Below are 7318 nucleotides of genomic sequence, written 5' to 3' on the forward strand. Positions count from 1 at the left end.
AATGGCTATATTTTAACTACATTTTGACTGCATATTTGTTTAGTTTTATTAGTGGCTACTACAATCCACACAAAATACCAGTTATTTTGAATAAGTCAAATATCAGTAATATCTTTACAGATTCTATATTATCAATTATGCACCTTGGTATTGGTATGCACATATTGGTATGCACATTGTGAATACCAATGATATCTTTGTCATTAAGTGAGGTTACAGCAATCACAGAGAATACTGGTTATATATTTCAAAGATTTCAGCAACAACGATCTCATTGAATACCATGGTTAAGGTTATGCACCACCATGGGGGGGTTAAGGTTAGGCGCAAGGTACGGTTTACTTTAGGCACCGTCATGGCAAGTTAAGGCTAGAAACCACCATGGGGGGGGGGGGGGGGGGGAGGGGAGGTTAAGGCGTCTTTTATAAACTGAATCACACTCATTGGCTACAACAGGTACCCTTTTAAAAACTAAATCATGATTATCGACTATATCTGGCCCCAATCTATAAACTAAATCACATTTATTGGTTATATGCGGCACCCTTTTATAAAACAAAATCACATTTATTGGCTACATCGAGTGCCCTTTTTACACAAAGACACATTTTTCAGCTACATCCGGTGCCCTTTTATAAACAAGATCACATTCATCCACTATATCCAGCACACTTTCATAACCAAAGTCACATTTATCGGCTACATCAGTCCTTTTTTACAGGCACCCATTTTATATGTACGTCTCCAGAGGCCCTAACAAACCATTAGAATTGTTGAGTTCAATAAGGTTCAATGAGGTTTCAATCTAAGACTTTCCACATTCAAATGTAGAAATTAAGAATTTAGTAGGATGCCAAATCAGAAGCCCTATTACAAAATATTCTAGCAGCAAGGGGGTGAGGGGTAACATGAAAATGTCCAGGAATGGCCCTGAGAAGGAATGCCATAAAACTGCTGAGCCTTTTACATACCCCAGATGGTTTTCAGTCGTGGTGTCCATTGTAGGCAGCCTGATCCCCTTAAAAGTGCCAGCAAGTGATCCACCTTGCAACTCGTCCCAGTCCAGGGCATTGTTCTCCTACTCCCCTAGCCCACTATGTTCTACTGTATCTTGCACCTCCTCCTCACCCCCCCACCCCCATAGCAACTAAACGCATAGCTAGCCTGGACTATTAGCGACATGTCTGTACAGGATTTGGCCCAAAACTGTTGCCCCAGGTGTTCAAGTCCAGGTCTCTGTGGGCAACAGATATTGAATGTTTTTTCAAGCCTTTAAATTGGTCTCTGATTGACCAGACGTGGTGCAGAGGTTTAAATGTTTAAAAAAAATTGACCAAAATATGATGTTACAGCAAAGTATTGTATTATTTTACAGCAAGGAAAGGGTGGAGCCATACACAAACATCACTAAAACCCACTTACAATAGAAGAAACAGTAATGACCAGGCTAGGACTTCTAATCTAGTGCGCTTATTGTCCAACATTGTAGATACCAACAGTTCTGATGACTGCCTGCAGAGCGCTCATGGATTTAAAAATAAATAAACAGCTGTACATTGACAGCAAGGCTACGCTACTACATCTGTTTTAGAGGAGGTTAGGGTATTTACATTATTCTTTTTTCGAGATTGGTCCTATTTAAAATCAACACACTCCACTGTATAGTATGGGAATGTTTGAAAAAAATCAACAACCCTTTCTTCAGCGCAAATGTTCTTTCTTTGCATCAGGAGATTGCTACCCCTCAAAACATCCTAATTCCAAATTCCTTAATACCGCCTCTAAAGGAACGTCCTCATTTTGTAGCCTGTGATCAAAGCAAGGCTTTCAGTGTCCACAAACAACATACATGTTATGGTTTACAGCAGAAGGACAAATTCCTTCATCTTTACATTCTGAAAAGCAATGTTTAGTTTATCAGGCAAAATTCAGCTGTGAGCGAACTCACAGATTATGCTTTGAAAGCTATGCAGACAAAGGTTGTTCAAAGCCCATTTCCTCTTGATAAAGAGGGAGTGAAGTTGGTATTTAAAAAAAAAATGTCAGGAAACCTTGGGAAAGTGTCTGCAGCTAGAGACCCTGGAGCCTGCTATTAGACACGTATCCGGGCACTCCCTAAACTTCCGCAGCCACTACAGTAAAATAATTGAGCTCAGGAAGCCATGTTAACTAATGGAGTACCTGCTGTATGCAATTCATACAGGGCCATATTTAACACATTCTTCATACAAAAGTGAGAATCTTTATTCATTTTCGAACAATGCAGGCAACAATGAAGCCTTTCACAAAACAGCTGTACGTATTTTTATTTTTAGTCTTACAGGAAGTAGAAGATTTAATGATTTCCCAGGGTCACGGACTTATACAAGTTAAGATAATGGGTGTAAAAGTCGCAGGTCTTCAGCCACCTGCAGAATATGGATATTTTTCATGTCAGAAGTTGCGATGTTGACTTGTGTCATTGTTAAACCTGCAGATGTGTGAACATTGACACTACAGAGTGAACACGATCGTGAATGTATCTATTACCAGCTCGACTAAATCCTGCAACAACTAAACAAAATCAATAGCAATGTTTTAATTTAAATGTTGCATTCACATTCACTTCTGCTGAGAATCAAACATCCAGATCATGGGCGTCCGCACATACGGCAAAACCGGGCATCTGCCCGAGCCTGGTCGCCCGTTGCCCCCCCCTGGCCGTGTGCCCGTGCAGCCAGAAGGAGGGGAGCAGCGCAGAGAAGAGAGAGAGCTATGGGCACAGTGGGGAAGGGCGGATGTCTCCCCCCCCTTCCCTCACCTTAGGGGGCTCTCCCTCGCTGTCCCCTCCGGAATGAAGTGTGCAGCGGCTGGGCAGCGGGCAGAACTTACCTCGTCTCGCTCCTGCGCCGGAAGTTCTGGTGCCACACTCTGGTCTGGATCAGACCAGAGTAGCGGCTAATCCATCCAGCGCGTGCGACGAGAGGAGGTAAGTTCTGCCCGCTGCCCAGCTGCTGCACACTTCATTACAGACTCCGGAGGGGAGAGCGAGAGAGGGAGGGAGAGCCCCCTAAGGTGAGTGCCCATAGCTCTCCCTCTTCTCTGCGCTGCTCCCCTCCTGCTGGGGCACACATGGCCACTTTTTCTGCCTACATATACTGGGGACATATACCCCTGCCTACATATACTGGGCACATATACCCCTGCCTACATATACTGGGCACATATACCCCTGACTACATATACTGGGCACATATACCCCTGGCTACCTGTTCTGGGGACATCTCTACCCCTGGCTACCAGTTCTGGGGACATCTATACCACTGGCCACCTATTCTGGGGACACCTATAGACCTGGGGCTACCTATTTTTGGGGAACCACTGCTGTCAGATTGAGTGTATTTTGGGGAACTGCTGCCAGGTGAGAGGTGTCTACATATTAAGGGGGCATTCTGCCTATTTATGTGAAAAGCTGTCTATTTATGTGCCTCATGACTGCTGAATTTGTCTTGTTGCGGGCCTCATAGTTACTGACTTTGTCTTGTTGGGGGCCTCATGATTTGTTGGGGGCCTCAAGATTGCTGAATTTGTCTTGTTGGGGGCCTCATGATTGCTGAACTTGTCTTGTTGGGGGCCTCATGATTGCTGAATTTGTCTTGTTGGGGGCCTCATGATTGCTAACTGCGAGACTATGGAAAAAGCTGAATCATCATCATATGAGACAATAGCATTAAACCTACTTTTTCCGCTTTTTAAAACAGAAAATGAAACTGGGAGGTTCTAAAATAAAATGAATAATTTTTTCAGGAGTACGATGGATGAAAATGTTTCTCTTCACAGTTTATTTTCAACTTAATTTTGCATAATGTTCATGTATGAGTTAAAACGTTTGCATTTAGTTTAAATTGCTGTTGGCACTTTGTGATAGTAAAGTGACTTTGCAGTTTGGACACTCGACCTCCAAAAGGTTCGCCACCACTGTCCTAATCTAATGTCCCACCATTGCTTAGTTCATGTAAACTTGTCTCCACCCACGACCACACCCACATTCTGGTTCATGACCACACCCATTTTTCGGCGCGGCGCGCGTAGCTCCATTTTTAGCGCGCCACACAACACCAGCCCAGATTTGTGGTGCGGCGCGGTATGCGCGCCGCACTGCTTTTTGCCCCCCCCCTGGAAAATTTTCTGCGACGCCCATGATCCAGATATATGTGTGTGGAGTCAATGTGGAACCATTTCATGCAGTATAATTAGAGCACTTAGGCCTCGATTCATCATTGTCTTTGCGATAACTTTTTCCAGTTCGTTAAATTACCGAATTCGAAGTTTATAGATTTCTAGTTGTATTCATAAAGGTTTTTCCACATTCGGTGTGAAATCGATAACAATGCGGTAACCATTTGGTAACATGTCGATATTTCCATTTTACACCGGTAATTTAACACAAGGCCATAAGATTCCTGTGGAATTGTGGGTAAAAAGGCAGTCCTTTGAACACCACATAGCAAAATTCCGAATAGGGCTTAACACTTGGACCAAGATTCTGGAAGTGGCTTGGGACAATCCCACAATTTGATAGAAGTCTTTTCTGAAAAAAATGTTGTGCAGCTAGCAATTTAGTTGTCCCTTTGTTCAAGTGCCAGGGTCCCCCAAAGTGCGGTGAGGTAAATATTTACCTACTGCGATCCAGTGCAGGTGCACTAGCTGCCCTTTATTCGGGTTAAGGTGGAAATAGCTGAACTTGATTTGCTCTACTGCACAGGTGCGAGTCCTTTTGCACCTGCGCAGATGAGCGAATATGATCGGGCTCGGCTATTTTTGCCCAGCCAGAATGAAGAGCCGCTACTGCGACCTGCGCTGGATCCCGGAGAGGTAAATAAATCAAGCCTTGTCAAGCTTATCGGGGGAGGATTCGGGGGAGCCAGCGCTGGATTTCCTGAAACTATGGGGGAGGGGAAGGCTCATTGGGACCCTGAGGCTTCCCCCTTTCCGAGGTGAGTGTCCCCCAGGGTTTTTTTTAAATCTTTACAGTGTCTCTTTAACATTTCTTGTGGGAAAAGGAGTATCAATTACTGATTGGGATGAAGTTCAAACCTTGGTTAAAGTTGCTTTTTAAAGCCCAAGTGTCAAACTCCAGTCTTCGAAGGCCATATCCATGCCAGTGTTTATAATGAACTGAGAAAAGGAGAAATGTGTTGTACTTGATGGACCACACCTTTCCTGATTCAGTCCCATCAATTAATTTCAGCTGTGCCAAAAACGTGTGAGAATCCCAGCCCTGGAGGACTGGAGTTTGACCTCGCCGAAAGAGCACTTACAGACTTTTCAGAAAAAAAAACACACAAAAAATAAATTCTGTCTTAACACAAAAGATCAGCGAACCTAGTCTGGGAGGACTATGTGCCGGAATGGTAGTCCTGAAAGGGCCTTTTGTCAGTGGAATAGAAGATTTGTTAATTTATTTGAATTATTCAGAATGTGAATACGGTAATCTATTATAAGCAGTCACATTGGAAGGCATTAATCTGCAAGAATATAACAATACATTCAGATGCTCAAACTTTTAGTAAGACCATTAAGTGTCTCCAGCGCCCAAATTACTGCAACACCCTTTTTACATATATGCATTTATACAGCTTGAGGCCTGCACTTTCCTGGGCTTTGTTTGCACTTTGATTTTCTTGTTGAGCAGCCAATCCCAGCCAACACTAATGTGTTCTGTTTGAGGACAGAAAACAAGATTCATCCTCTGATGTCTTCCAACAGCAGCATCTAGTGGTGATCTTCTGGATATACTATTTGGTCTTCTATTTAGAGTCATTGGGATCTGAGTAAATGAATAGCAACTCATTTTAAACTGTTCATTCGGATACAGCTAAGAATAAGGGCTTGTGCACACTTTTATATTTTAAGTTCACCTGAAGCAATAAGTTGTAATAGTTTTCGGCATCTTCCAAAGTGTGTACAGGGCCGGCCCGTCACTTTTTGCCGCCTGAGGCAAATTTGGCAGAGCTGCTGCCGCCGCCCCCCCGGGGGGGGCCGGCCGCCGAGCCGGAGGGGTAGCGGGCAGGTCGGGGGTATTGTGCCTAGCGGTGGGGAGGGGGGTCGGACCCCCCCTCCCTCGCCTGGGTCCCCCGATCTGCGCTCCCCTCCAGCCTGTAATTAGTAAGCTGCTGCCAGATCGTAAGAGGCACGGGCGGGGAGGACTCACCTTTTCCGCGTTCCATCGTGCGCTCCATTGACGTCACTTCCTGCATCGCCGTCCACTTACAATACAGTGGGCGGCGATGCAGGAAGTGACGTCAGTGGAGCGCTCGCTGGAACGCGGAAAAGGTGAGTCCTCCCCGCCCGTGCCTCTTACGATCTGGCAGCAGCTTACTAATTACAGGCTGGAGGGGAGCGCAGATCGGGGGACCCAGGCGAGGGAGGGGGGGGTCCGACCCCCCTCCCCACCGCTAGGCACAATACCCCCGACCTGCCCGCTACCCCTCCGGCTCGGCGGCCGGCCCCCCCGGGCGGGTGCCGCCCTTTGAAGTTTGCCGCCTGAGGCAAATGTTTCACCCCGCCTCATGAGCGGGCCGGCCCTGAGTGTGTATAGATGTCCTGCTAACACCTGTCAGCTGTCTCTTATCAATCAGTTACACAAAAATCCTTGCCAAATTGCTATTGTTGTTTTCCTCGTTTTCATAGAGCAGAATGTGCTGCTCAGAAAATACTGTGCAGTGTGTTTCTGCAGTAAAAGGCCACCTAAAATGATCAAGAAGAATAACTTTAGATGACCATTATGTAAAGTGTGTACCAAGCAGTCTTCAGTGTAATCAACAATAGCCATAACTAATATACCAAGTCTAGATGGTCACTTAGGAGTTGATGCAGAAAATGTGTTTACATCCTTTTTACAACAGTAGAAAGCTCAGCGTACATCATTGTTGTCATGCACTTTAACAAGCCATATTCAATATTCTGACTTTATCTGTGAGGCAGGATCATTTCAGAGTAATGAAATAGCCCAGCTCACTCTTGCCATGCCATTACAGACATTTAGTCCACTCTACAGCCGCTGAACGTTGACGTTGTCCATATAGGGTACTTAAGGTGCCCATACACTCGTCAGATTGGCAGCAGATAGATAAGAAATGCATCTGATGATCTATCTGATGCGTTTTTAGAACATTTTTTACCAGGATAGAATTCCAATAGATTTCAGTTTGAAATCTATTGAAATTCGATCTGATGGCATTTTTTTGCCATCAGATTTCCATTAAGGCCAATGCAAACTGATAAGCAATCTCATCAGATCGACCTAAATTTTCCACCCTGCCAGTTCGATGGAAAT

The sequence above is a fragment of the Hyperolius riggenbachi genome, chromosome 3 (assembly GCF_040937935.1).
Source record: "Hyperolius riggenbachi isolate aHypRig1 chromosome 3, aHypRig1.pri, whole genome shotgun sequence".
In the NCBI taxonomy this organism is placed as follows: domain Eukaryota; kingdom Metazoa; phylum Chordata; class Amphibia; order Anura; family Hyperoliidae; genus Hyperolius; species Hyperolius riggenbachi.